Consider the following 8348-nt stretch of genomic DNA (forward strand, 5'->3'; position numbering starts at 1 on the left):
AGAATCCTGAAGCTTTCAATTGATAGTTCAAGAATAAAAGAATGTCTGGCATATGATTATGGCCTGTCAAGAACAGAATTACGAAGTTGTCAGCGGGGTCCAAGGATATCAGAGACGCTGAATGTATTTTTTTATCATATCAAAAATGAAAAAGACAATGTTGCCGAAGTGAATATTGAGATGCAACCTATTAGAATAAAAGAAATTGACATTCATAAAGAGGAATTGTTAGCAATTCATGGAAGTCTAAAAATAGGTTTGTCCCCTGGACTTGATGGGATGTACCCAAGGATTCACTGCGAATCGTGGGAGGAGATTGCAGAACGTTTTGAATATAAGCTTTATTTCGTCAGTGTTTATGTCATTAGTGCTAGAAGACCCGAGTTTAGCAAATATTGTCCCCTTCTTCACGAAGGGGAGTAGAGACAATGCTAGTAATTATAGAACAGTGATCCTTAGCTTTCTTGCAGCTAACGTTTTGGAACAGATTATGAGAGATAGGAATTATGATCATCGAAAAAGGAAGAAGTTGATTCAGGATAGTGAGTACGATTTTATGAATATCAGGTTGTGCCTCACAAACCTCATTGAGGTCTTTGAGAAGGTGAGCAAACAGGTGGATGAGAGTAAAGTGGTTGATGTGGTGGATATGGTTTTCAGTAAGGCACTGTCGGCTGTTGCATGAAATACAGAGTCATGGGATCGAGGATGGTTTAGCGGTTTGGATCAGAAATTGGCTCGCTGAAAGAAGACAGAGTGTGGCAGTTCATGGGAAATGACAATCCTGGAGTTCAGTAACTGATAGTGTACTACAAGGTTCCTTTTTGTGTCCGCTGTTGGTTTGTCATTTTTATAAATGACCGGGATTAGGGCATGGAATGATGGATCCGTAAATTTGCAGATGACATTAAGATCGACGATGTTGTCAATAGTGCCAATATCTGCTGACGGTTACAGAGGGGCATGGATAATCTGCAGAGCTGACCTCAGAAGTGGCAAATGGATTTTAATGTGGAAAAGTGTGCGATAATTTACTTCGGAGGAACACAAGAATAAAGAGTTCTTGGCTAATTGTAATATTCTTGGAAGTGTAGATGTGCAGAGCGATCTCGTTCCCCTTGTATATAAAACTCGGAAAGTTACCACCCACGTTGACAGGTTTGTTTGCAAGGAGTACGGTGTGTTAGGTTTTCTTGGGAGAGTGGTTCAGTTTCAGATCGAAATGATCACTTTGCAGCTCCAGAAATAAACTGGTGTGGCCGCACTAGTAGAGTTGCGTGCATTTCTGGTCGCCAAATTATACGATGGATGTGAAAGCATTGGAAAGGGTGCAGAGGACATTTTCTAGGATGTTGCCTTCTATGGAGAGATGGTCTTCCGAGGAAAGGTTGAGGGACTTGAGGCGGTTTTTGATAGCGACAAGAATTTTGAGGGGTGAATTTAGAGAGACATAGAAGATGATCAGAAGTTGCCATAAGGTGGACAGTGAAGGCATTTTTCTTCAAATAATAATTTTGACACAAGGGCACATCGATGTAAATTGAGGGTGATAGATACCGAGGTAGGTTCCTTTAACAGTGAGGAGTAAGGGTGCTGAACGCCTTGCCTTCAACACTCGTAGACTCAACAACTTTCAGGTCAATGAATGGTCAATGTATAAACTTGCGGATTATGATGGTAAAATACTAGTCAGATTGGTATCACAGGTCGGTGCAACGTTAGGGCCAAAATGAACTTTATTGCGGTGTAATATTCGGTGTTTGAACTGTTCTTCAGATTGAAGTTGCAATCATCTCTGGTCACTATCAGTAAAACCAACACCTGACGAGAACCGAATGTGCAACTTTGGCACCTGACTCACTTCCAGTCTGTCGTGCAATTACTTCAAACTGACGAATTGCACCACTGGAGCTGCCGTGTACTGATGACCAATGGCTACTGATCTTACCACTGGGCCCCTCAAACCAATTACTCCTTTTTTGCTGAAGATCTGAAATGAAACACAGCGCAGAGAATGTTATACTGATGATGGATCATCGATTATGGAGCATCAGGTTCAGGAAAATGACATAGTAAAATGTGGTGAAAATAGGCATAATTGAATTCGTTTACCGTGGCTTCCTGCGTTGATCACAGGCAAAGTCATGTCGCCACTGTACTGGGATTTTCCTTCTATCGGTATCAATTCGTCAGAGAATTCGAATCACTGGTACTTCACCAGCATCCTTTGGAATGTTCATACGGCACAATGACCCACACTGTTAACAACGTCAACAATCCTCTGCATTACTACTAACAAGGACACGTCGCATGTTTTTTTTTATAAATAGTGAAAAATTAATCATGTTATGCAAGGGCAAATTGAATTTTAGTTTAATTAGTAAAGTCGCAAGAATCCAGAGTAAGTTTCAAAATATCAGAAATTCACGTTCATTACCTTGACCAGAATTCTAGCGCAGCAAAAGGGAAATCTGTCCTTGAATCCCCAGCATCCATGTAATCGCTTGCTCCAGGTGTCCACTTTGAAACCTATGTGAAAGGATGTTCAGCCTGATAGAGAACTTGTGAGAATCCTCCACTGTCTGACCTAAAGCTGAAACAGGAGCTATCTATTCCAGCTTGAAGGGCAGCGAAGTGGAGGTGAGACAGAACATATTAATTGGTTTAGATTCACATTGTTCTCATTGTGATTGATTATAAACCTGGGCCAGGAAAGACCCAAGCAGAAAGGAACAGAAGTAGGCCATTCTTAACACCACTCCTGCCCCGCCACGCCATTCTGGACCATCATAGCTCACACAGCACTTTTATGTCTTTTTTCCTGCGTATCCATATCATCGTGTTGCTAAGTCTCTAACACGTATTTATCAATCTCTACCATAAATAGACATCGAAGTTATTCATCGCTGAGAGGAAAATGTTGCATTTCAAGACAGTTGGATTTTTGCATGAATGTTATTGGTTTTGCAGATGAGCAGCCGAGTCTGGTCTGAACACCTTTCAAACCATAAACTAAAACTCGACTCTGATGAGATTTGCATCCACAACTTTTGAATGGCAGTCTTAAGAAAGGCGTAGAAATTCAACGCGGTTTCCATTGCACCACAGAGTCGCGGCCTCACCCAGTTTTCAGCACAAAAGTTTGCCTTAGAATGATTTCGATCAGGACACCCATCTCACGTCTGTCTGACCTCGTCACACTTTCCAGAATCTGGTCCTTATCCACGTGTGCTCTGGATCTTCAAGTGTTCGGCTACATATTGCTGAAATGTCCACATAACACTTAGTATTACCACATGTTCAGCTAAGAAATTCCAGATTAACAACACTCCATGGGTGAAAGTGTTCGTCCTAAATCTCCTCTCAACCGCTTTTCTCCTGCTTTTCATCCATGTCACTGGTTATTATTCCTTCCCGAAAAGCCTCATCCTTGTCATACATATCTATCCTCTTCATAATATGTGCATGTTAATCAGTTTCTCACTCAGCCTTCTCTGTGCTTAGTTACACAGCCCCAGCTTAGCTCATCTACCTTCACAATGGGAATGGTCCAGCCCTTGGCATTATTTTCATCTCCTGTGAACTTCTCCTCCTGCAGTCAGACGGTTCCTGCAGTCTTGCGATTACAACGGAAAAAGAAATGTTCTTTGAAGAAATGCCAAAATGTCTAACCAAAATCAGCAGCTCTTGTCCCTCTATGATGAGAAAGGACAGTGAACGCTTCGAGTCCAATGATTCGTGTTCGGAACTGATGGGATGTATGGGTGGGTGAAAAATGTGGAAGAGGGCCGACAGGATCCAAAATGATTGAAACTCGATGTTGGGTCCTGAAATCTGCATGGTCTTTCAGTAGAAAATGAGTTGCCGATCTTCCAGCTTGCACTGTGCCTTGAAGAAGACCTACAGCAGACCAGAGACTGGTATGATGGATTGGGTACACAATGCAATGTTAAAGTGATAGGACACTGGAAGACCGGGGTAATTTTTGTTGATTCTGGACAGAACGTAAGTGATCTCAGCTTTGTCATGGACTCTGTTTTCCTCTCTCCATTGTAGAGAGATCACATTCTCAGCAGGAACGACAGTTTTCTGGATTGAATGAAGTGCAGAAAAATCACTGCAAGATGTGTCTAGAAGTTTCCACAGTGAGGAGAGACAGCGGAAATCAGCAGGAAATGTATCTTACAACATAGAACGTTACAGTGCAGTACAGGCACTTCGGCCCTCGATGTTGCACCGACCTGTGAAAATAATGTGATGTCCATTACAATGGAAAATTAACATTTCTTTTGAAACCAATAAAAGCACAGGGAAACAAAAAAAGTAAGGGCCTGGCTTTGCAGAGGGCAAATGATGCAGACAGAAAGAGAATCTATGTATATTTAAACCGAACTAATAGCAGACTTACAAGGCCAGCAAACTACCATATCAACAGCGAAGGAATTAGAAAAAAACAACTCCATATCTGGAAAGGAACTCAAATGTTTCAGGCCACTGACCTTGAAGTGGTGTTAAGAAGAAGCGAATTGTTCTTTAAAGGGAATATGTGAAAGCTATCAGGCACCCATTACATGAGACGTCTTGCCAATGTATTCCCTGGGACACGGGAAACCTGAATTTGATGGAATTCCACGCGCTACATGCTGAAAACCTTCTGGCCCAAGAGAAGGAAAAACGGAAATTAAAGATGGAACAGCAAACACATAAAGCTCAGCTTACTATGATGCAAATGGTCGCCCAGCCGTTGAAAGAAGGTGGTGCGTGAAAAGAGGGGCTGGCAGAGGTAAATTTGTTTGCAGAGCAATGGACCAGTGAGTGAGGCAGTGCACGCCCAGACAGCCTCAATCGGCCCTGGAGGCTGGGCAGCAGGGTGACTAATGGAGGAAGGCTGAGGTGGAGGTGGGCAGCCCCAAGGTTACAGGTAAACCTCTTTGCTTTATGCTTGGCAACAAATACTCGCTTCTGCTCATCTCTACTACTAACCTTATGGGCACTGAAACATGTCCCACCTCTATACTGAGCACTAAGTTTGCGAAGCGTGAACTATATTTTCAGTACAACGATGATGCATATAATTCAATGTTTAAATCTATCTTATATGTGGAAGGTGCACCTCTTACTTTTTTGGAAGATACAAGGGCAACATATTCAGTTCATAAATCAAGGCAGTTCAAAGAGTCGATGCAAATAAAGATGAACGGAAGCTTCCTGAACTTAATGGGTGCATCAGGAGTCGTGACATGAGAGAGATTTACCGCACCCCTATTGTGCGAAACTAGTAATGGGGAAACATTCCAATTCTCATTTCTGTTATCGGAATCCTGTTCTGTAAATCTGATGTCGCGGGATCTTATAGTGAGACTGGGGTCGGATTTGCGCAGTACCCTGGCGGGCTTGCAGGTAATAGAAAAAGAAGATTTAACAGTGCAGGCTGGAAAATAGGAATCACGACCCCTGATGCATGTCAGAGAGCGATAGGTTCCGTGAGCGATTCACTCACCTAGAAAGCAAGTAGCCATGTTAATCCCATTAACACCGATTTTCTTGCTGGAGATATGCTGCACTGCATAGAACACATACACCGCGATGGTCCTGACAAATCATAAGAGAAGGATTGGTTCAGGAGATTGGTTAAACCAGATCAGTTATTATTGTGCGAATTTTATTGGAATGATCACAGATGTGCTGTCACTTTAAACTTTTTTAAGTATCTGTGACGGTAAGTAGACCCTGTTTTTTTGCTGTGGAAGGCTCTTTTCCTCACGGATCATTGGCGAAGGCATCCAGCGACAGGTGTCAGAATTTGGGACCATGGGTATGACAGGCACAAAAAACGAAAGATTGTAACTTCAGGGTCGGTGTGGTTATCTGCTTCAATGCAGTTATAAGGACGTATAGGAAGATACTAAACCGGCTAACTCAGGCAGACAGGGCTGTCCAGGTAATCCCCACCAGGAGTGTCGTCTGGCGTTTACCTATGGTAGATGTCTCGGACACAAGATTAAGAAGGGTCCCAACTGTTTTCAGGGCAAAAGGCAAACACGATGTGGGGCTCATACGAACCCTTACGAATAACCCCGAAGTCTGAGTATCGTCCTTGCAAAGCAAAAGAGCCGTTAAAACCCGAGGCTGTGCAAGGAATTACCCCAGTCTTTGAATCTCTCTTATCGGCTGGAATGATAATCCCCGATGAATAATCACTGGTGAGAACACCCATTTTTTTCGTTCAAAAAGGCAAACATTCCAGGTGAATCGGGGGAATGGAGGTTTGTTCATGACCTGCAGGTTATAAAGAACGCTGTTGATCCACACACTCCAAATGTTCCCAACCCCTATATTATATTGGCTCAAATTCCACCGGATGTAAATGGCTCTCTATTGTGGATTTAGCAAATGCATTGTTTTGTGTACTGTTACACACCGACAGTCAATTCTGCTTAACTTTTCCATTCAAAGGCAAATAGTATACTTTCACGTGACATTTTCAAGATTACTGTGAGTCCCCACCATAATTCAAGAGGCTCGACACAGGAGTCTGGAGACTCTTGTTTTAACTGGGGGGGGTGGGGGGGTCAGCGCTTCGGCAGTATGTAAGCGAATGCTTAATCGCAGCATCAACAGAGAAACAATGTGAGAAAGGTAGGCTTGCGATGCTCTGCCATCTAGTCTCGCAAAACTACAACTTGTGGAACAACATTTGAAGTTCTTAGGTTGGAAGCCCGAGACCAGACGTGTAGGATTCACCAATTTAGAATCTGGATACGACGTTTTATTGTGGATAGGTCAGCATTCAGAAGCAAAGAGATTGGCCAATGTCTGGTATGTTGTAGCAACTACCCACGAGGTAGTCAAAGCGGGATCACTTCCTTCTCATCTATCAGCGCAAGCAGCAGAGCTGATTGCCTTGATTGAGGCATGTAAATTGACCGAAGGCAGAACAGTGAATATTTACATCGACAGCAGATATGCATTCGGGGTTGTACATAATTTTGGATCCTTGTGGAAATACAAGGGCTTCTTGACCTCCACTGGAAAGTCAATCACATAACATGGCCAGATCTCTGACCTCCTGAAAGCAGTCCGATTGCCTAAATCAATCACTGTGTGTCCATGTGAAGCCCACAGGAAGAATTATGATTCAATTTCTCAAGGCAATGAAAATGTAGACTCAGCGGCAAGGACGGCAGCCAATCAGCCGCCAAGTGATCAGTTTGGCATGTGTATTTCAAATATTTGTAATCCAAAGCAGACTGATGGGAGTTACAGTCGCAGGCCACAACGAAGGAGAAGCGTGAATGGACAAGGGCAGGGTGCAGAATGAGGGAATGGGTGTAGTGTGGCCCCAATGGTAATCCCTGTCTGCCACGATCTTTATTCCCTTTCTATGCCAAAGTAACACACGGTAAGGACCATGTGTCAAAAGTGGGGATGTTCGACAATATTTCAGCACGCTGGTACAGAAAGGGATTTACTCATTACTCATTTAAAAAAAAGTGAATAATGTGTTTTCTGTGCCACTAATAATGTGGGGAGGGGAATACAAATGCATCAGGCAGAACACCCCCAATCCTAATGACCCTTTGAACATTTACAGATGGATTTTATTGAACTAACACCCAGCGAGGGGAAAAGGCATTGTATGGTAATAGTTGATGTTTTCCCAAGGGGTAGAAGTGCTCCCACGTCTAAACAGGATGCCAATGCAGTAGCCAAGGCTTTGCAAACTGAAATAATTCCGAGATGGTGCATCCCTGAAAGGCTAAGCAGCGACAATGGAAAGCCATTTATAAACATTGCCCTACATCAGATCAGTGATTACTTGGAAATAAAGGTGAGGCAACATTGTACCTATCACCCAGCGAGCGGTGGGGCAGTGGAAAGAGAGAACTCTACCCTTAAAAATAAATTGGCAAAATGTTGTGAGGAACTAGAGGTGACATGGACAAAGGCATTTCCAATTGTGCTAATGTATATGAAGGAGAGGAAGAGTAAATCTTAGGACGTTTGAGATTTTGTTTGGAAGGTGGCCCAATACAGCAATTGGCCAAGACCGATTGTAAGACAGATAACAGACCACTGTGAGGACGAGATGTTATGTTACGGTATAAAACTCTCCACACTTCTGTCTCAAATACAGAATCAAAAGAAGGGCAGCACTACCCCAACCAGCAGAAGGGAAGATGCACAATCTAGAACCTGAAGACTGGATAGTGGTGAAAGACTTCAGGAGCAAAAGCAGGAAGGCGAAGAGCTGACTGGGACCGTTCCAAATGCTCCCGACAACACAGACAGCTGTTAAGATCGCCGAAAGAGCCACGTTGATACGCGCCAGCCATTGCAAACGTGTA

This window comes from Chiloscyllium plagiosum, unplaced genomic scaffold, assembly GCF_037043375.1.
Source record: "Chiloscyllium plagiosum isolate Xiang-an unplaced genomic scaffold, Cpla_swu_hap1 HiC_scaffold_39, whole genome shotgun sequence".
In the NCBI taxonomy this organism is placed as follows: Eukaryota; Metazoa; Chordata; class Chondrichthyes; order Orectolobiformes; family Hemiscylliidae; genus Chiloscyllium; species Chiloscyllium plagiosum.